At 43.7% G+C, this 7,404-nt stretch overlaps 1 long non-coding RNA gene across 2 annotated transcripts; it reads right to left on the bottom strand.

Annotated features, from left to right (window-relative positions):
• Positions 1-450: 450 nt before the first annotated feature.
• On the bottom strand, positions 451-1,040 carry LOC149162504 (uncharacterized). Of its 2 annotated transcripts, none has more exons than XR_016261557.1 (3): positions 931-1,040; positions 766-844; positions 451-680 (listed from the first exon to the last, which is right to left on the bottom strand). It is a non-coding gene; the product is annotated as an uncharacterized LOC149162504 (long non-coding RNA). The 2 variants fall into 2 exon arrangements; XR_016261558.1 differs by having other exon boundaries at positions 766-834.
• Between the last annotated feature and the right edge of the window lie 6,364 nt (positions 1,041-7,404).

Below are 7,404 nucleotides of genomic sequence, written 5' to 3'. Positions count from 1 at the left end.
AGGCTGTGTATGCAAACACAAAAGTAAAACCCTTATATCAAAACATCAATACTGTAGCAAATCTGTACAAGATAATAACTGTATCAAAGGGCCGCCCTGTCCATAGGGAAGGGTCCAGCGTTCAGACATTGAACAAGACGCCGAGGCGTAACATCAAACGGTAAATAACTCTTAAAACTTCTGATGCATGAACCCAGAAGGGATAAACTACTCAAGTAATACAGAGAGGAAAGCCGCATGTAATCAAAGCAGACAATAGCAAAGATATAAACCATATCTCTAGATGTATAGCGGTAAACAAACGATATATTCCATTAATCCACAGGAAAATTGCCCAAGGTTAGGGTTAATATACATCTGCGAAATATGAAGCAGTACCAGCGGAGAACCATAAGCACAAAGATAGAACAACCATTTGAGGAAGGGGTCAAGCCCCAAAATAATATTACAAGTTCTGTATTTAAAAACCCAAGACCCGAAATTATATGTTGCTACCAAAACGATAAGATGGTCTGCAACCAAACAAAATAGCACGATTCTACATAACAGAGCTTGGAAACTGTCCATAAAACTTAAGTCTCAACAGAGGAACCACTGTCGCAGGCAGCGGAGACGGCTGTAAGGGTTTCCGAAAGAATACCCGACAGTAGGTGTGATAGAGCCGAGTTGAAGAGTCAGGTCTGCACCAAGTCACAGATGGTGGCTTAAGACCGGAACAGTAAAACACTATTAACTTCAAAACTAAACCCCAATGCCGAGACATACCTGTGCAGTGCCGAAGGGGTCTCTGCTGAAGGAGGCGCCGCGAATGAGCTGCAATACAGCAGATTGTAGCTGCATGAATCTGACAGGAGGAAAACATAAGAATCTGGTAAGTAATTACTCATGATACAATGCATCAATGCAACTAATGACTGATAAACAAATTACCTGTGTGGATTCGGAGTGGAGAAAGGAGAAACTCTGAGGGGTTGCAGGCTGGAGGCACAAGGGGTGTGCGGAGCCGAACTGAGAGAGAGACATCGCACCAGGTCCGCAAAGACCGCGGCAGCAAATGAACCAAATGACAGTGTGAGCCCAATTAATAGTCACAGCAGAACCCAGAACAAATCCTAACCCTTTGATCATCACATAAGATCTGGACCGTTGAAATGAGGCGGGAGTCTGTGGCGGCAAGCCCAAAGTCCGCATTACCAACGCATCACATGGCCGGTGAAACCTGGATACGCCATCTGGCCGGAAGGGACTGTTGTCTTTATGGTAAGGATGATCTGTCATCCGGTACTGCGGTGGGACGTCAAGTCCACCATTAACCCCCATACATGATAAATATCTCGCACAGAATGTCATATGGTAGAGTAGTCTAATGTTTATGTTAGGTTAGCATTGTGATGTTATAAATTCAAATGCACAGACCTTAACATGTATGCATACCGTAACGTTGGTGCAATGGATTAAATATATAAGTTATGTATACGTTCGATGATTGAACCATAAAGTAAAGTGCGTTGATCATGATATAGTTTGACTTGTTTAAATGGGTATGATGATTGGACATATATAAATATATGATCATTATGTTAGGAAGGTTAATGTATACCCCTTTAAATTTTTTTTTTTATGGTTATATAGAAATGGTCGTGACAAATTGGTATCAGAGCCCAGTTTCAACACTGTGGCCTCAAAGTAAAGCATGTACAGTATGCAGAAGGGTACACCAAGTAAACTGATGCAAACTAACAAACGTACTTAACTGTGTTCTGTTTATCTGGAATGAAATACAGAATTGCAATAGCTGGCAGTTAATCAAAGTGGGGACAAAATGCAAGGACCCGGCAGTAACCCTCAAGAGAATGCAGGACTGTGGGTGCAATTGGATGCAGAATCACGGAGTACTAATCTTGCAATCCTGGAAACTGTCCAGGAATTGAAAAATGAAATGGCACGGTTGCGAGAGGACAACGCACGTCTAACAGTTGAACAGGAAAAGATTCTGAAGAGCCTGTCAGACAGGCAAAACCCACCCCTGTCCAACCCCAGTGCAGAACAGCAAAGGATAACAGAAGATCAAGATTATCAAATGGAACCTGAAAATTCTGAAGATAAGGAGGATCACTCTGATAATGCACCTCAACAGCAAACATCAAAACGTCAGAAAGTGGAATTGCAGGGAGAATTTCAAAAGATTAAACCTCCACATTTTGACGGTGAGCAGGAGGAAGCTGCTGAAGCCTGGTTGATCAATATGAACAAGTATTTTCAGTTGTATGAGTACGACCACAACCTAAAAGCAAGATTGGCAATCTTCCAGTTACAGGGCAAGGCAACCTTGTGGTGGGAGGAAATCAAGATTGTCAAGGGGTCAGCGAACGAACTATTACATGGGAAAAGTTCCAGAAGTATTTCAAGGAGAGGTACCTGACAGAGCGCTTCTATGATGAGAAGGCCAGAGAATTCCACGACTTAAGACTGGGACAGCAAACCATGGACGAGTTCATTAACCGGTTTACCTCACTGCTACGTTATGTACCTTACATTAAGGAGGAGAAGGCCAAGGTTCAGAGGTTTGTGAGCAGCCTACCTTCATATATAAGGGAAAGGATTGAATTCGATAATCCTAGAACCATGGATGAAGCCATCCGTAAGGCGAGAATCTGTTACCAGCATAGTAAACAGAAGGGGGACACTTCAAGTAAGAGATGGAATGAGAAAAGAAGTGGTCGGGTGGTTGGAAGCAGCTGTTATAGACATTTTTGTGCCTCACAGCATGGAGCATGAAATGTCGATAATTACAGGGATCCAAAGTCCCTAAACATGTTGTTCTTACCCCTAGAGGAACAAGGTCAGCAAACCACAACACTTCCTATCAGTTCTCCACCTGAAAACACTAAAAAACAGGCTATTTTTGGATCATGTCAGCTGCTCCACTGAGCATCTGCGCTGAATGTCAACTGCTCCTCCTTGTACCTGCGCTGAAAGTCAAATCCAATGAAGGCTACCTGCGCTGGGCGAGATTGGCCAAGTGGCACAGTCATTCTGCAAGGTGTCAACTGCCCAGGAAGCTTCCAAACTGACACTTGGTTCAAGGGATTCGCCCTGTGATGAGTAAGAGGTACTTGATCTCCATGTGTAAGCAAGGATCTCCAAGTGGACTCAAGAACTGAAGTTTAACTGAAGAGGGAAAGGACACAAGGCAGCTTTAGGTCAGTCTCAAGCTGACTCATCCTTTCTCCAAATATCCTATATATAGAGCTCTTCTATGATGTCTAAGGAGGCTGGAATTTTGTGCAAAGCAAGGAAGTGCTGTTGGTTTATAGTTAGAGCTATTGGGTGATTGCTTTTATAGAGGTGAAGAGGAGATTTCTTGCTGCTGGGGAGGTGCTGCTGGATTGGAGCCATTGATGGTTGTAACCTTCTCAGAACCCTTTTACTTCTATCAATAAAGCTTTGAATGTTCTCCTATATACTTGTATTGCATTGATGTATTGTATTTACTTGTATATCTGATTCACTCTAATCCATGCATCAGTTATGAGTACATGTTTCTTGTAGTTTCCCTCTCTTGTTTGTGCAGGATCTGTGTGTAGCTGGGCCGGCAAAGGGAGCAAGGAGCTGGGAACAAGAGACAAAGAGAGAGGACAGGATCGACAAAAGCGAAGGACACCGGTTGGTCAATCTTTTCTTCCTTCTCTGTACTTTCATAAAGGAAAATATCAAAGCTTTACTTTCAGTTGTTGCTAAGGACTGTCACCCTTAGAGTAGGGATAGGGTCATCCGAGTCGGACACTTTTCCCCACAACAAACTGGCGACTCCACTGGGGAGCCTAGTATCTTGTTGGTGTTTGTAGTATCTTTGCTATTCATTTCCTGAACAAAAGAGTACCAAATCGAAAAGCTTTTGACTATATCAAAAGCGAAGTAAAGGGGCTGCTACTCTTGCTCATTTTCTGAGCAGATTCATGATTTGAAGAGCTGATCTACATAAGACTCTTGTACTCTTTGTGATAGCTTTTCATCCTCTTGATCATCCCTTAGCTTGTACTTGACCTATAGCTTTTTATTTCAGCAAAAACAGTGAATTTTTGAGCTTTTTATGACCCGGAAATCCTTGTAAACGCAACTCTCGTGTCTCAGTGCAGGCTGTCCACAGGCAGTCTACATTTCAGCGTAGGTACTCCCTTCGGGAACTGCGCTGAGAGTCAATTTGACAGACCAGAGCCTGCGCTGATCCAGTTAGGCTATGTCTTCCTGAGGTTTCCCACTGTGTCTTAGCCCTGTTTTCACTGTTATTTTGCTGCTGATTGCTTGTCATTGTACTTGCTGTAAACCAACTTTCCTTGACATTATTCCGCCTCAGTTGTGTGATGAAACTGTGATTGTTCTTTCAGTATTTCTTACTTCAGTTGCAGTTTCCCATTGTGAAAAGCAAACCAGTATAGCTGTGGCCTCTTAGATCCTGAACTGCAAAAGTGTCTTCGTGATCTTAAGAGCTAGTTTTGTTACTGTTCATGGCTGTTTGAGTTTGTTTGTTTTTCATTTTGTGGTTTGAATCTATACATTTCCAGTGTCTAATCAAGTCGATCTTAAGGTGTCTTTTGATGTTGGACAAGCTTGTTTACTTCTGCTTGAAATTAGATTCAAAGTTATACAACAGTTTCCTTTCTGTCTTACATCAACATTAAGGAAAAAGAAAAGAAATATCTGCATTGTGCATTTTGCATTTAACTGTGTGCTCGTGATTTAGGAAAAAGTGCATTTAGTGTGTGTTCTATGATCTGTGAGAAAAGTTGATATCCTCTTTTCCCTCAGTAGATTAAGGTTTTCAAAGTTGAAAGATTGAAAAGTTTTGCTTCTCATCTTAGATTGCATTTAGGAATTTGTACCAATACATCTCGTGGTGATCCTGAAAGACAAACTGCTAAACAAGATCAACTTAAAATATATTGAATGAATCTAAAAACGCATTGTAACATAACGCAAACATCTAGAGGTCTAGGTAGAGACGTGTTCCGGCGTCGTTAAACATAGTGACTGTCGATCTCTACGAAGGTGGGTGATTCCTCCTGAGAGTCGGTGGCACTAATACGGACTTGTGCTCCCACGTACCGTCGCGTATATATTGGGAGACCCCTATAGGCAATTATCCTTTATCCATAGGAAGCCGTGTCGACCGCCCTACTGATCGCGATGCAGTGAACACAGCATTCACGAAGATCGACCACCCGTACCGTAAAACGTATTCTGTGGTTTCGCGAAAAGTTTGGCACACCCTCTGCCTAGAACTCCAGAGCAGTTTCTTTTGGCCTTTTTCAAACTCTATAACTGAAAAAGTCCAACCGAGCATTTGTCACTTTGGGCTCGTTAATACATCGAAGGCGACTAGAGTCATCTTTAGCTTTTTCTCGACTCTTAAAATATGAAAAAGCAAGTTTGTGTCTAAAAGCGTCGTTAATAAAATTTATTTTAAGCGGAACAAAATCACCTGTTATTCCCACGTTGATCTTTCAGTTGAAAAGTATGGAGCCCACCAACCAAGGAGGCAACCTTGGCGGAAGTCCAAATCCCTTCTCCTCTTGGGGAGATGTTGGTGCGCCTCATATGGCGACATTGTCACTTCCAGGATTGACAATTGGCCTCCCTGTATGGCTCTTTTCAACTAATGTAGTCCAGATCGCCACTAATCCTGAGCAGTCGAATCAACAGTCAGAACAGTCTAGAACTACCCACCAGCCTTCCACTTCTTACAATACTTCCTCTGATCCTTCATCTTCGCAAGGTAAAGTTGGCAAAAGTCAGCCTCCCAAGGAGAAGAAGGAAAAGAAGAAGAGAGAAAAGAAGAAGAAGGAGCCTAAGGCGACTGGGGGCAAGCAAAAGACATCTGACGAAAACCCACCCACTGCACAGACCGGGCCTAAATCGCCATGTGTCATATGTAGAGGAGACCATTTCCACAGAGATTGTCCCTGTATTCCTCGGATACTAAGGGACTGGTCCCCTCGTCTGCACAATTCGGGGGCATCAACCTCTGACAATCAGGTTGATGGCTTTCCGTCAACCAGCGAAAGTGAAGGATCAAGACAAAAAGGGGGAGTAAGATTCCCCTGTAAGTTGTGTGAAGGCAGTCATGCCATCCACCGTTGTCCCTTCTTAGACGAAGCGAAGAGAGTTTTGGAAGATCGTCTGGTTTCACCGGTAAAACTTCCTCCTGGTTACAAAAAACTCGTGCCAAGTCCTTCGTTGGTTGAAAATACAGCTGGCCCGCTCAAGTGGTCGGCTGAAGCGTCAGTCACTGAAAATGAACCCACTGAATCCAGACCGGACGAAAGTCCAAAGGTCGATACGGCAGTTGACCCGGTTCTACCTTCAGAAGTTTCATCTTCAAATGACACCGTCGCCGAAGAGTCATCTTCATGCGACACCCTCACTGAAGAGAATAAGGATGACACCATCCAGGTTCTTTTCATCAGCACCGACTCTGATGAGCGTCAGGGCAATGCGCCCATTCCTTTATCGCAGGAAGGAACATCATCAGGGTCATATCCGGCCGTATATTCGGTCCCACCACCAAGCAACCTGGTTGTATCCTTTGATTGGAATCAACTAGGCAGACCCCGGTTACCAGCCAGTGTACCATTCAGAATCATTGTCCAGATCTATAGAATGATCATGGCTGGTACTATCATTGATGAAGGGGCGTCTGTGAGTATCCTTTCCTCTGTTGCTTGGAAAGCACTGGGTTCCCCAGCGCTTTTACCTGAGTTAAGAAATCTCTCAGGTTTTGATAAAGGAACCAGTCGACCATTAGGAATCCTCCCCAATGTGCCTGTCACATTGAAAGGGAAGACCGTTAATTTGAACGTGATGGTCGTCCAAGGACCCTTGGATTATAACCTACTCCTTGGACGTGACTATATTTATTGCATGGGAGTGATAGTCTCCTCACTCTTTAGAGTAATGTGTTTTCCACACGAAGGAAGGATGGTCAAGCTCGTAGACCAACTTTCGTTTCCGGGATCTCGCATCGCAAATAGTCAAATACCATTCCTAAATGGTCTGTTCACTCAAGATTCGCCTCCACCCCCAGTCCTACTTCCCGATGAGTGCGAGTGATTCGGAAAGAAATTCTGGAACCCAGGGGGCATGCACCCTGGTCTGCTCCGGGCAGAAGAAACCCTGGGTATAAGGTAGAATTTCCGCAGAAGAATATGACTAGTCCGTACCCCGTCCGTGGATGGAAGAGGGGTTGTTCTGGAATAGTATTCTTTTGTTAAAGTTATGTGTTTGGCTAAAGAGTCATTCACCTTTGTCTAAAGAGGTGGGCACTGCCCAAGTAGGAATTCCCTTATTGCGACAAGCAGTAACCATCTTTGGGGAAAAGCAAGCCTCACCCATTAAAACAAATGT

This window comes from Pinus tabuliformis, chromosome 5_2, assembly GCF_031772625.1.
Source record: "Pinus tabuliformis cultivar Carrire ecotype Pingquan chromosome 5_2, CPIR1, whole genome shotgun sequence".
Classification (NCBI taxonomy): domain Eukaryota; kingdom Viridiplantae; phylum Streptophyta; class Pinopsida; order Pinales; family Pinaceae; genus Pinus; species Pinus tabuliformis.
Note: the sequence above shows the minus strand (reverse complement) of the source record. Positions and strands in the feature narration are given on the sequence as shown.